The sequence below is a fragment of the Geotrypetes seraphini genome, chromosome 4, assembly GCF_902459505.1.
Source record: "Geotrypetes seraphini chromosome 4, aGeoSer1.1, whole genome shotgun sequence".
Taxonomy (NCBI): Eukaryota; Metazoa; Chordata; class Amphibia; order Gymnophiona; family Dermophiidae; genus Geotrypetes; species Geotrypetes seraphini.
In genome coordinates this window covers 177,528,871-177,542,998 of record NC_047087.1, presented here as the reverse complement: position 1 = coordinate 177,542,998, position 14,128 = coordinate 177,528,871, and the positions used below count along the sequence as shown (strand labels likewise).

Here is a 14,128-nt window from a genome sequence, read left to right as displayed (position 1 = left end):
CATTCAGCGGCTGTCCCTCCTCTCCCCCACACTTCCATTCAGTGTCTGTTTCCCTCTCTCTACTCCTCACTTCTACTGTTCACTCTCTGTCTCGCCCCTTCCATTCACTGCCCTCTCTGCTCTTTCCATCCAGTGTCCGCCCTCTCTCTCTCTTCCATATGGCATCTTCCCTTTTTCTATGCTCCTTCCATAAATTATCTATCCTGTGCTCCTTCTCTCCTTTGTACATGATTGATTTCAGCTCTGTCACCTCTCCATTTTTCTCTCTCTGTCACCACCCCCTCCCCTATGTTCTGGTAGCTCTCTCTTCTCCTTTCTTTCTTTCCTTCCCACCCCACGGTCTGGTATCATCCCTTCCCTGATTCCCTGGTATCTCTCTCCTTTCCTTTTCCATCTATCCCTCTTCCATCTATCCCTATTCCATCTTTTCCTTTTCCTTTCCATCTATCCCTCCCCCTCCATGCTCTGACATCTTCTCCATTCTTTTCCCTTGGTCTGGCATACCTTCCTCCTTCCCTCCATGCCCTGGCATCTCTTCTTCCCTCCAAGCCCTGGCATCCCTTTCATTCCTTCCCTCATCTTTGTTCTCCCTTTAGTTGGGTACAGCAACACTCTCCCCAATTCTCTCCCCGTCTGCTCCCTTTCCTCCTTCTGTCACCCAAGGCCTGGTGTCCTGAACTTCATCGGGAAGCAGCAGTGTTTACAATTCACTGCTGTTGCCGGCTTTAGGCCTTCCTCTCTGTCGGGTCCTGTCTTCATGAAAACAGGAAGTAGGCAGGACCCGGCAGAGAGGAAGGCCTAAAGCCGGCAACAGCAGCGAATTGTAAACGCTGCTGCTGCCTGAAGAAGGTAATGGTGCCAGGCCTTGGAGAGCCCAAGGCAGACCGCTTCTCCCCCCTCCCAGCTGAACCCCCACTGACCCTCCTATCTCTCCCTCCCATGCGAATCCTGCTGACCCTCCCAGCGAGATGACTGAGCAACAAACCTCCCTCCTGCAGTATTGGCAGCCGCAGCACACTAAACAGGCTGCTTCACGGCTTTTTCCTGCCAGTAGGTCCCTCTGCTGCGTCACTGATCAGATTTGATATAATCCCTGGAATAAGTTTACACAGGAAATCCAATACAACAGTACTTAACTTTAAAAAAGGAGACTATGATAACATGAGGAGAATGGTAAAAAAGAAACTTAAAGGTGCAGCTGCAAAGGTCGCTGCCGTACAGTGAAAGATTAGAGAAAATGGACCTCTTCTCCCTCAAACGGAGGAAATTGAGAGGGGACACAATCGAAACATTCTAGGTACTGAAGGGGATAGACTTAGTAGATAAGGACAGATTGTTCACCCTCTCCAAGGTAGGGAGAACGAGAGGGCACTCTAAAGTTGAAAGGGGATAGATTCTGTACAAATGTAAGGAAGTTCTTTTTCACCCAGAGAGTGGTAGAAAACTGGAATGCTCTTCCGGAATCTGTCATAGGGGAAAACACCCTCTAGGGATTCAAGACAAAATTAGACAAGTTCCTGCTGAACAAGAACGTTCGCTGGTAGGGCTAGTCTCAGTTAGGGCACTGGTCTTTGTCCAGAGGGCCGCCGCGTGAGTGGACTGCTGGGCATGTTGGCGACTGGTCTGACCCAGCAGCAGCAATTCTTATGTTCTTTTGTTCTTATACATCAGGTGTGGATGCTATTTAAAAATACCATCCTGGAAGTCCAGACTAGATAAGTTCCATGTATTAAAAAAGGAGGAAGGAAGACCAAATGGCATGTGAATACAGGTGAACTGGTTGATATTGTGTATTTGGATTTTCAAAAGGCATTTGACAAAGTACCCCATGAAAGACATCTGAGGAAATTAGAAATTCATGGGATAGGAGGTAATCCTATTATGGATTAAGAACTGGTTGAAAGACAGAAAACAGAGAGTAGGTTTAAATGGTCAATGTTCTCAGTGGGGAAGGATAAATAGTGGGGTTCCCAGAGAAAAGCCATACCCTCAGCTAGTGTATCATATATCAAATTCCAAAAATAGCTGTAAACAATTGATCAGTGCAAGCAGATCAAACTCTTGAACTGAATTAAACAAAGTTAAATGAAGGAAAAGCCTCAGAACCCCATCAGGGAGGAACCCTTCCTCTAACTAGAGAGGGTAATTAACTTCACAGGCATAAACCCCTCCAAATTCAATATTACATTCAATGTTATAGATTATGTAAACCATTAGCGTGTGTGGCAGCAACAGAACTCCAAACCTGACCGACAATGGCCAGTGTTTCGCTTAATGGCTGCATCAGGGAATGTGAAGGATTGGGTCTGCAAAAAAATAAACATTTTGTCATAACAGATACTACACACAGCAAAATAAAACAGTTTACAATCTATAGACTTGTCTTCACTGATTTCTCCCAGCACTCTAACTACTTTCACAAAGAGTAACTACCTGCTCCTTATTTACTGAACGAGTAAAAAGAAATCCAGGGTTGCAACCTTGATAGGTACTGCTCTTTCTACCCACAGGTTGAAAAAGCTCTTCCAGATACACTAATGGCTAAAAAGACATCGTACCTCCAAAGCTAGTGCTGCTCCTGTTACAGCTTCTGCATCAGTGCAGACTGATTGCTTGATACATGGTGAGGGTCTGGTTTCATGTACAAGTTGTATGCAAGTTGAATCCCTCATGAAAAAGTACAAAAACTAAGATGAGGTGGGAAGACTAAGGGACATCTGTGAAAAGTCCATCTCAGATATGCACTTTAATGAATCGGGGATCTCCAGCAAAGGGGTTTGAGACATTGTTCTAAAAGAGGATAGCTGGATACAAATCACCAGACCCTGCAAAGTGAACCTCATTACTCCATCTTCTGTTGAACAGAAGAACCGATTTGCAGCCCTAGAAGTAGAAGATATAATAATATCTCAAGAATAGCAAAAAAAATTAGCTCAAAAATCTCAAAGCTGATGGAGCAGTAGCCAATAAAAGGTGAAAGGTAGTGGTGGTTGGTTATTCCCTTCTGAGAAGTACGGAGGCGCCCATCTGCTGACAGGACATGATGTTAAGAGGGGTGTGCAGTCTGCCTGATGTAAAGATTCAAGATATAATGGAATGTTTGCTAAGACTCAAACATAAAGACAGTTATCTTATTCTGTTTATCCATGTTGGCACAAATGATACTGCTTGGCATCCCACTGAATATATCAAAAGTGGCTTCATAGCCCTGGGACAAAAGTGAAGTAATTAGGTGCAAATAAGAGACAAAAAGGACAAATAAGAGAAACTTGCATCATGGAGCTGAACGCTTGGTTGCGTGGATGGTGCAGATATGAATGTTTTGGATTCTTAGACCATGGAATGATTTTCCTAGACCTGCTCAGCAGAGATTGTGTCCATCTATCCAAGAAGGAACGAAGTGTCTTCAGTTACAGATTGGCTAATGTACTGAAGAGGGCTTTAAGCTAAATTAGTAGGTATGGGTGTATAATGCCCCGAGGTAATTAATAATTCTCAGGAACATAAGATGACAAATACGGTTATTGAAACAAAAGGGTGATAGCTGGAAAGTGTATACTAATGCACATAGTATGGATAACAAAATTCCAGATCTAGAAGCTCTAATAGTAGAAGCTGATTTAGTGGCAGTCACAGAGACGTGGTTCACAGAGAACCGTGGGATGTAGTTATACCTGGCTATAATCTATTCAGGAGAGATAGGGTAGGTAAAATGGGCGGAGGAGTGGCATTATATGTTAATAATACTAAAGCGACAGAATGTCAAAATATAGGTGGTACAGAAGCAGCACTGAGGGTTAATCTGGAAAGAGGGAATGGAAAATGTATTTACATTGGTGTAATATAGAGGCCTCCTTCACAATCAGAAGAAATGGATAAGAATTTAATTAAAGATGTTCACAAGATAGCTAGGGAAGGTGAAGTACTACTGATATGTGATTTTAAAATGCCTGGCATTGATTGGACTGTCCTTACTGCAGGGCTGTCTAGAAGTAGAGAGATTTTGGATTCACCACAGAAAGAATTGTTCTGTCAATTAGTAATGGAACCCACGTGGGATAGATCTTTTCTGGAGTTGGTGCTTACAAACAGGGAAAATGTTTCTGGAAGTTACAATGGGCGGTCATTTGGCATCTAGTGATCACAGAATGGTGAGGTTCAATATTAAAATGAGGAATGAGAGGACTTACTCAAATTTGAAGGTTCTAAACTTCAAAGGAACTAACTTTGTCAAGATGGGGGGAATACCTCAAGGAGGAGTTGGATGGGAACAGCTGAATGAAGTTGAGAAGCAGTGGGTGAAACTGAAAGGAGCTATTCTGAAGGCAATAAACCTTTATGTTAAGAAAGTGCATAAAGGTAAAAGGAAAAGAAGGCTGTCTTGGTTCTCAAATGCAGTAGCTGAAAAGGTTTGCCTTCACAAGTTAGAAGACGTTGCAGAAAGAGGAAAACAGACAAAATAAGTGGAAAAGCTACAAAAGCAGGAAAAGCTCTCAGAAAAGCAAAGATGCAAATGGAAAAAAAGATAGCCAATAAGGTAAAATTGGGGGACAAAACCATTTTTTAAAGATATGTATGTGATAGGAAGAAGTGTCAAAATGGTATAGTGAGGCTCAAGGGTAAAGGAGACAAATATGCAGAAACCGATAAGGATAAAGGTGAACTGCTTAACAATTATTTTTGTTTTGTGTTCATGGATGAAAGACCGGGAGTAGGACTGCAGAAAGCAACGCAAATGGAAATACAGTAGATGTGCCATAAAGGTGGAGGAGTAGCTCTCTATGTAAAGATCAATATCCAAGCGACCGAAATGCAAGGGACCTGGGGAGAGGAAGAAGCGATATGGATTGCTCTGAAAAGAGAAGATGGAACTTCTATCTACGTGGGTGTAGTCTACAGACCTCCGACTCAATTGCAGCAAATTGATAAGGATCTGATTGTGGATATCCAAAAGTTTGGAAGGAAAGAGGAGGTTCTGCTGTTGGGAGATTTCAACCTGCCGGATGCGGACTGGAATGTTCCGTCTGCGGAATCGGAAAGAAGTAGGGAGATTGTGGATGCCTTTCAAGAGGCTCTGCTCAGACAAATGGTGACGGAACCCACAAGGGAAAAAGCGATATTGGATCTGGTCCTCACAAATGGAGAGAGTATCTCTAATGTTCGAGTGGGTGCTCACCTGGGTAGTAGCGATCATCAAACGGTTTGGTTTGATATAACGGCTAAAGTGGAGAGCGGCCACACGATACTTAAAGTCCTAGATTTCAAATGTACGGACTTTAATGCTATGGGAGAGTACCTGAAGAAAGAGCTGTTAGGATGGGCGGACATAAGAGAAGTGGAAAGACAGTGGTCTAAGCTGAAAGGAGCGATAAAAATGGCTACAGACCTTTATGTGAAGAAAATCAATAAAAACAAGAGAAAAAGGAAGCCGATATGGTTCTCCAACCTAGTGGCTGAGAAAATAAAGGCGAAAGAGTTGGCGTTCGTGAAATATAAAAAAAAAACCAAGACGAGGAGAGCAGAAAGGACTACAGGGTGAAACTGAAAGAAGCCCAAGAGAGAGATACGTCTGGCGAAAGCACAGGCGGAAGAACAAATGGCTAAAAATGTAAAAAAGGGAGACAAAAATTTTTTCAGATATATTAGTGAAAGGAGGAAGATGAAAAAAGGAATTGCTAGGCTAAAAGATGCTGGGAACCAATATGTGGAAAGTGATGTGGAGAAAGCGAATGTGCTAAACAAATACTTCTGTTCTGTGTTCACAGAAGAAAATCCTGGAGAAGGACCGAGATTGTCTAGCAAAGTTACATGGGAAAATGGAGTAGATTCTGCGCCGTTCACGGAGGAGGGTGTTTATGAGCAACTTGAAAAACTGAAGGTGGACAAAGCGATGGGACCAGATGGGATCCATCCCAGGATACTAAGGGAGCTCAGAGAGGTTCTGGCGAGTCCTATTAAAGACTTGTTCAACAAATCTCTGGAGATGGGAGTGATTCCTGGGGATTGGAGGAGAGCGGATGTGGTCCCTATTCATAAAAGTGGTCACAGGGATGAAGCAGGAAACTACAGGCCGGTGAGCCTCACTTCAGTTGTTGGAAAAATAATGGAAGTTTTGCTGAAAGAAAGGATTGTGTACTTCCTTGAATCTAATGGATTACAGGATCCGAGGCAACATGGCTTTACAAAAGGTAAATCGTGCCAAACGAACCTGATTGAATTTTTTGATTGGGTGACCAGAGAGTTGGATCGAGGACATATGCTAGATGTAATTTACTTGGATTTCAGCAAAGCCTTTGATACAGTTCCTCATAGGAGGCTGTTGAACAAACTTGAAGGGCTGAAGTTAGGACCCAAAGTGGTGAACTGGGTCAGAAACTGGCTGTCGGACAGATGTCAAAGGGTGGTGGTTAATGGAAGTCGTTCGAAGGAAGGAAAGGTGAGTAGTGGAGTCCCTCAGGGATCAGTGATGGGGCCAATCCTGTTCAATATGTTTGTGAGTGACATTGCTGAAGGGATAGAAGGAAAAGTGTGCCTTTTTGCAGATGATACCAAGATTTGCAACAGAGTAGACACTGAAGAGGGAGTGGAAAAGATGAAAGAGGATCTGCAAAAGTTAGAGGAATGGTCTAATGTCTGGCAACTAAAATTCAATGCAAAGAAATGCAGAGTAATGCATTTGGGGATTAATAATAGGAAGGAATCGTATATGCTGGGAGGAGAGAAGCTGATATGCAAGGACGGGGAGAGGGACCTTGGGGTGATAGTGTCCGAAGATCTAAAGGTGAAAAAACAGTGTGACAAGGCAGTGGCTGCTGCCAGAAGGATGCTGGGCTGTATAAAGAGAGGCATAGTCAGTAGAAGGAAGAAGGTGTTGATGCCCCTGTACAGGTCATTGGTAAGGCCCCACTTGGAATATTGTGTTCAATTTTGGAGACCGTATCTGGCGAAGGACGTAAGAAGACTTGAGGCGGTCCAGAGGAGGGCAACGAAAATGATAGGAGGCTTGCGCCAGAAGACGTATGAGGAGAGACTGGAAGCCCTGAATATGTATACCCTAGAGGAAAGGAGAGACAGGGGAGATATGATTCAGACGTTCAAATACTTGAAGGGTATTAACGTAGAACAAAATCTTTTTCAGAGAAAGGAAAATGGTAAAACCAGAGGACATAATTTGAGGTTGAGGGGTGGTAGATTCAGGGGCAATGTTAGGAAATTCTACTTTACGGAGAGGGTGGTGGATGCCTGGAATGCGCTCCCGAGAGAGGTGGTGGAGAGTAAAACTGTGACTGAGTTCAAAGAAGCGTGGGATGAACACAAAGAGTCTAGAATCAAAAAATAAGATTAAATATTGAACTAAGGCCAGTACTGGGCAGACTTGAACGGTTTGTGTCTGTATATGGCCGTTTGGTGGAGGATGGCCTGGGGAGGGCTTCAATGGCTGGGAGGGTATAGATGGGCTGGAGTAAGTCTTAACAGAGATTTCGGCAGTTGGAACCCAAGTACAGTACCGGGTAAAGCTTTGGATTCTTGCCCAGAAATAGCTAAGAAGAAAAAATTAAAAAATTTAAATTGAATCAGGTTGGGCAGACTGGATGGACCATTCGGGTCTTTATCTGCCATCATCTACTATGTTACTATGTTAGATTAGAATCGGTCCCAGCACCAATCCTTGAGGCACTCCACTACTCACCTGACCCTCCTCTGAGTGAATTCCATTTACTACTACCCTCTGGCGTCTCTGCGTCAACCAGTTTCTAATCCAGTTCACCACTTTGGGCCCTAACTTCAGCCCATGGTGTTTGTTTAAGAGCATCCTATGAGGAACTGTGTTAAAGGCTTTGCTGAAATCTAAGTAAATTACATCTAGCGCACGTCCTTGATCCAGTTCTCTGGTCACCCAGTCAATGAGTTCAGTCAGATTCGTTTGGCACGATTTACCTTTAGTAAATCCATATTGCCTCGGATCTTGTAATCCACAAGATTCTAGGAATTTCACTATCCTTTCCTTCAGCAACATTTCCATTATTTTTCCAATAACTGAAGTGAGGCTGTAGTTTCCCGCTTAATCTCTGCAACCACTTTTGTGAAGAGGGACCACATCTGTTCTTCTCCAGTCCTGTGGAACTCTCCTGTCTCTAAAGATTTATTGAAAAAATCTATAAGAGGACCCGCCAGAACCTCTCGGATCTCCCTCAATATCCTGGGATGGATCCTGTCTGTTCCCATAGCTTTGTTCACCTTCATTTTTTTAAGTTGTTCATAAACACTTTTTTTCTGTGAACTGTGCAGTATCCATTCCATTCTCAGGTGTAACTTTGCTGACCATTTGCAGTCCTTCTCCATATTTTTCTTCTGTGAACACTGAACAGAAGTATTTGTTTAGCACATTTGCTTTTTTCCTCATCACTTTCCACATAGCAGTTCGTACCTTCTTTCAGTCTTGTAATTCCATTTATTGTCTTCCTCCTTTCACTAATATACTTGAAAAAAATTTTGTCTCCCTTTCTTAGATTTATAGCCATTTGTTTTCTGCTTGCGCTTTCACCAGACGTATCTCTCTCTTGATTTCTTTCAGTTTTATCCGATATTCCTTTCCTCCTCTTCTTGAGTTTTTTTATATTTCACAAACGCCAATTCTTTTGCCTTATTTTTTCTGCCACTAGTTTGGAGAACCATATTGTTTTCCTTTTTCTCATGTTTTTATTTATTTTCTTCACATAAAGGTCAGTAGCTCTATTTATTACACCTTTCAACTTGGACTACTTCCATTTTTTTTCCACTTCCATTATGTCTTCCCAGCCAATCAGCTCTTTCTTCAGGTACTCTCCTATGCTACTAAAGTCCACACGTTTGAAATCCAGGACTTTGAGCTTTGTGTGGCTATCCTCCTCTTTGGCTGTTATATCAAACCAAACTGTATGATGATCACTACTTCCCAGGTGGGCCCTCACTTGGACAATAGACACTTTCACCATTTGTGAGCACCAGATTCAGTATTGCTTTTTCCCTCGTGGGTTCTGTCACCATTTGTCTGAGCAGAGCCCCTTGAAAGGCATCCATGATCTCTCTACTTCTTTCCGATTCCGCAGACAGAACTTTCCAGTCTGCACCCGGCAACAGCACCTCTCCTTTCTTTCCCAACTTTTGTATATCTGTAATCAGATCTTTGTCAATTTGCTGCAATTGAGTTGGAGGTCTGTAGACAACACCCAAGTGGTTAGTAGATAGTTTTGTAGATCTGGAAAAATTCTCAGAAGACTGTGAGGAGCTATCTAAATTAAAAATAGACAAAGCAATGGGGCCTGACGGGATATATCCCAGGGTGCTAAAGGAACTCAGGTTCTGGTGACTCCGTTGTCTCATCTTTTCAGTGCTTCCTTAGAGTCCATTGTGGTCCCAGAGGACTGGAGAAGGGCATATGTGGTCCTTCTGTACAAGAGCGGAAGTAAGGAGGAGGTTAGGAATTACAGGCCAGTTAGTCTGACCTTGGTAGTGAGTAAACTAATGGAAATGCTTCTTAAGCAGAGGATAGTGAGATTTCTAGAATCGAATGGACTGCAGGATTCGAGGCAGCATAGTTTTACAAGAGGCAGGTCTTGTCAGATGAATCTAATTGATTTCTTTGGGTGACCAAACAGTTGGATATGGGAAGGATGCTCGATGTAGTGTTCTTGGACTTTAGCAAAGCTTTCGACATGGTGCCGCACAAGAGATTGAGAAATAAACTGAATGCATGCTGTATGAACCTTAAAGTGACAAACTGGATTAAAAGCTTGTTAAGTGGAAGGAGACAAAGGGTAGTGGTAAATGGAGTTTGCTCAGAGGTAAAGAATGTTAGTGGAATGCCGCAGAGATCAGTCCTTGGGCCGGCTCAATTTAACATCTTTGTGAATGATATTGTAGAAGGACTGTCTGGCAAAGTTTGTCTTTTTGCTGATGATATCAAGCTATAGGGTAGACACCCTAGAGGGTGTGGATAACATGAGGCGGGATCTGGCGAAGCTTGAAAAATGGTCAGGCAATTGGCAACTAAGATTTAATACAAAAAAAAATGCGGGGTCATGCACATGCAAAATACAAGGGTCATGCAAAAATCTAGGAAAATGGTATAGTATAGGTGGCGAGGAACTTGTGTGCATAGAAGAAGAACGGGACTTGGGGGTGATTTTGTTGCATGATCTCAAGGTGGCAAAACAAGTAGAAAAGGTGATGGTCAAAGCCAGGAAGATGCTTGGGTGCATAAGTAGAAGAATGTCCAGAGGAAAAGGGAGGTGATAATGCCTTTGTATAAGTCTCTGGTGAGGCCCCATTTGGAATACCGTGTGACAATTTTGGAGACTGCACCTTCAAAAAGATAAAGATGATGGAGTCGATCCAGAGGGCTGCTACAAAATTGGTTAGTGGCCTTTGTCATAAACCCTATGAGGATAGACTTAATATGTATACTCTGGAAGAAAAACAGGAGAGAGGAGATATGATAGAAACGTTTAAGTATCTCCATGGCATTATTGTACAGGAGGACTCCAGAATGAGAGGGCAAAGGATGAAGTTAAGAGGTGATTGGCTAAGGAGTAATGTAAGAAAATACTGTACTTATTTGCAGAAAGGGTGGTAAATATGTGGATTAGTCTCCCGCTGTAGGTGATGGAGATGGACAGGATGTGGAATCTCTTAGGGAGAAGAGGAGATAGTGGATGGTGTGAAAGGGCAGACTGGATGGGCCATTTGGTCTTTATCTGCCATTATGTTTCTAATATAATAAAAGGAAAGACAAATACACTCCAGATCACACATACATATCAAAAAAACTGTCAAACCTTCACAAACCTTCTCAAAAAATCTCTCAGAATTGGGGAGCCGAAGATACCAAGTACAACAATAGTTCTACCTTTCTAGCCCAAATGCTAGCATAAAATAAATAGTTTTTATCAAAGTCTTGAACTTTTTTGTGAACTTTCTGTCCTTATATCAACAAGTAACTGATACCATAAGAAAGGGAATAACCTTTAGAATGTGTCATACTGCACTACAATCATAAAATAATTTGCTTAGCAATGTTTTTGGTAGGTTGCCAAAGGGCCACTAGGCTTCAGCCCCACTAGCCTTTAGTTTGCTGATTACCAAGAGTCTTGGACAAGTCACTTAACCCTCCATTGCCTCAGATACAAAACTTAAAAATTATAAGCCCTCCAGGGACATGAAAAATACCTACTGTACTTGAATGTAATTTGTCTTGACCCATTACTGAGAAAGATATGATCTAAATCCAAATCTAAAATCCAATACCAGGTATAGTGTGAACTTAAGTAATACAAAAACACTACAAATGTCACTCAGGACCTACAGAGCAATTCCAACATAACATAATAACAGTAACTTCCACAAATCACTCAAGCACCTACCTAGGAAAAGACAGTACCAAAACCACTGTAGTGACCTCTAAAACATCAATAAACTTATTGGAAAACTGAACAAACCAGATTAAAATAGATCAGTCATGCTAACAGAAAACCATGCCTCTTTCAAACATGCAAAACACAGATCTTCACCCAGTATAGAATAAGAAACCATAATATAAATAGAAATTAAAATTAAACTGAACCCCCATGAAGCTAAACTCATCATACAGTGCAACACTAGGGAAACTGGGTTTATCAAAGAATTTCATTCACACAAACCAAGCAAAATTGTTCTTTAAGAGTTCAACAGGGTTCAGTCCAGTATATCATTTTTTCAATACAGATCCCTTTGCCTTCCTCTTCATCCCTGTAGGTTAATGGACTAAGAGCTCAGAGAAACAACCCCAATCTTAAGTAACTCCAGTCTGTTTAGCCAACGCAGCTCAAATTCAAACATAATTCTCAGAGACTTCCTTTGCAAACGTTGTATTTAATCCAGTTGCCAAAACGTATCTTACTATAAATACTTGAATATAAACTGAGATTTGTGGGCCAAAAAATGGCCCCAAAATGGGGGTCTCGGTTTATATTTGAGTCTACTACCATAGTTATAAAAAATATTCAAATTTAAGCCTACCAGGCTTTGGGGAATGGAGTCACGGGCCAGGGGCAGACCTGACATATGAGTTAGGAACTGACTTCTCCTGAAACTGGCCGCAGCAGTCATTCATGCTGTTTGCTGGCCGCCGGGAAGAGGGGGGGAGTGAGGAGTCAGCGGTGCATCCGGATTGTGAACAGTCCTACCTTCAGTCCTGTCCCAGTTCCGCTAAATCAGCTGGCAATAACGAAGCTTGGGGGCCTTCCCTCTTGCCAAATTGCTAAAGGCTCTGCCAGTCTCAATCCCGCCCCCCTTTGAAGTTACTTCCTGATTTTGAGGGGCGGAATCAAAACTGGCAGCGCCTATAGTGATTTAGCAAGAGGGAAGATCTCTTTGGGAATTTACTGGAATCCCTCATGTACAATAAAGTCCATATGATTACAGAAAAGTTTCCCATCCTATGTACCAATGTTGATTAATACTTTACATAGTGCCAGGGATTATGTACGATTATGGAACCTAGATATAGTGACAGGTATTTTTAGGATGCTTCTTAAAACATATAATGCTGCTTTGTTGCAAAACTATGTTTGATTAAATGCATTGCTATTTTAAAGTTCAATGAACTAAGTTCTTATTCTTTCACAAAAAGTAAGTTATGTTTGCAAAACAAAAAATAATGTATGTAGAAAGAAAAAGATGCTTTAAAAGTTGGCATGTAATCAGATATCGAGCCACAGTGGTTACTAGTGCTAATACTACCTCAACTGTATGCATTGAAGTGAATACCTTGTGCTCAAGGGATTATCACCAAAAAACCTCAGTAGAACATGCATTGCTAGAGATAGGCAATTCTAGTTTTCATGTGCTTGTCTTAGTTTCGGGATATCCACAATGACTCATAGATGCAATTGCTTACAACAGAGGTAGTGATAGGGAGAGAATTTTGAGACAGCCCAATTTACCTGTGAAAGTGGTTGTGAAAATTTTCTTCCTGTCAAAGACTCTCATTTAGCTCATACATAGCTGAGCACAGGTCCTAGAATTAGCTGTCTAAGCTCAATGGTCCAGATTCACTAAAGTCAGCGAACGTCTCTAAACCTGTTTAGCTCCTCCCCCTTGTATCCCAGAGGGAGCCTAAAGGAGTCCTTGATTGGCTTAGACACCTAAGACTCCGCCCAAGGGGAGGGGTTTGAGGCATCTGAGCCAATCAGAGCCTTAGGCCCCCTCCCTTTGTATTGGATGATGCACCGGGGAGGGGCCTAAGTCCTGCATTGCAGATGACGGAGGAGCAGGAGGGACTCCTCCTGCTCCCGACTAAAGGTAGCAGAGAGGAAGGAGGCTGAGGGAGGAGGGAGGCCAAGGAAGGGTGGCCTCCACTGGCAGGAGGGAGTGGGCATCCCTCCTGCCATATTTAATAGTTTGTCGGCGTCCAGGGGGGGCATCTGGTGGCACGAGGGAGTGGGCATCCCTCCTGCCATTTTTTGGGTTTAGGGAGGGAGGGGGCTTTGTCGGGGGTTGTTGGGGAGGGCTTTTCATTTTTTTTTATTGGGCAGATATTTTGCGTGTGTAATACACGCAAAATATCTGTGCCATTAAAAAAAAAAAATGAAAAAAATAAACCCAGCAGAAGCCCTGAAAGCAATGACAGGAGGCTGCTTCTCCTGTCACTACTGTCAGGGCTCTGCACATGACTCAATCGCTCACTGAGTGATTGAGTCGGTGGGTTTGCAAATTGATAGTGAATCAATCGCTGTTTGAAAATCAGCCAGAGAATCAGCCAACAGCTATTGAGTTGCTATCTTTAGTAAATCTAGCCCAATGTTTTTTGCATGTCTTGCAAAGAGCATTACTTGAGGCATTGTCATTTCCCAGTGTGGTTGTGCCATATGTTTGCATGAATTCTTTGCTGTCACTTTTCTCTCTCTTTTGTTCTTCTGTAACCATTCTACCTCTTCTCTAACCATTTGCCTTCTGCTGCATTCCCTCCTTAAACTGTTTTATGTATAGAACAGTGGTTCTTAACCCAGTCCTCAGGACACACCTATTCAGCCAGGTTTTCAAGATACACACAATGAATATGGATGTGATAAATTTGCATACAATAGAGGTAGGGTATGTAAATTTATCT

At 42.4% G+C, this 14,128-nt stretch overlaps 1 protein-coding gene across 7 annotated transcripts in view; it reads left to right on the top strand.

Moving 5' to 3' along the window:
- The window catches only part of NDRG4 (NDRG family member 4), a 336,309-nt gene that overhangs the window by 295,952 nt on the left and 26,229 nt on the right, over positions 1–14,128 (top strand). The window lies entirely within an intron of this gene.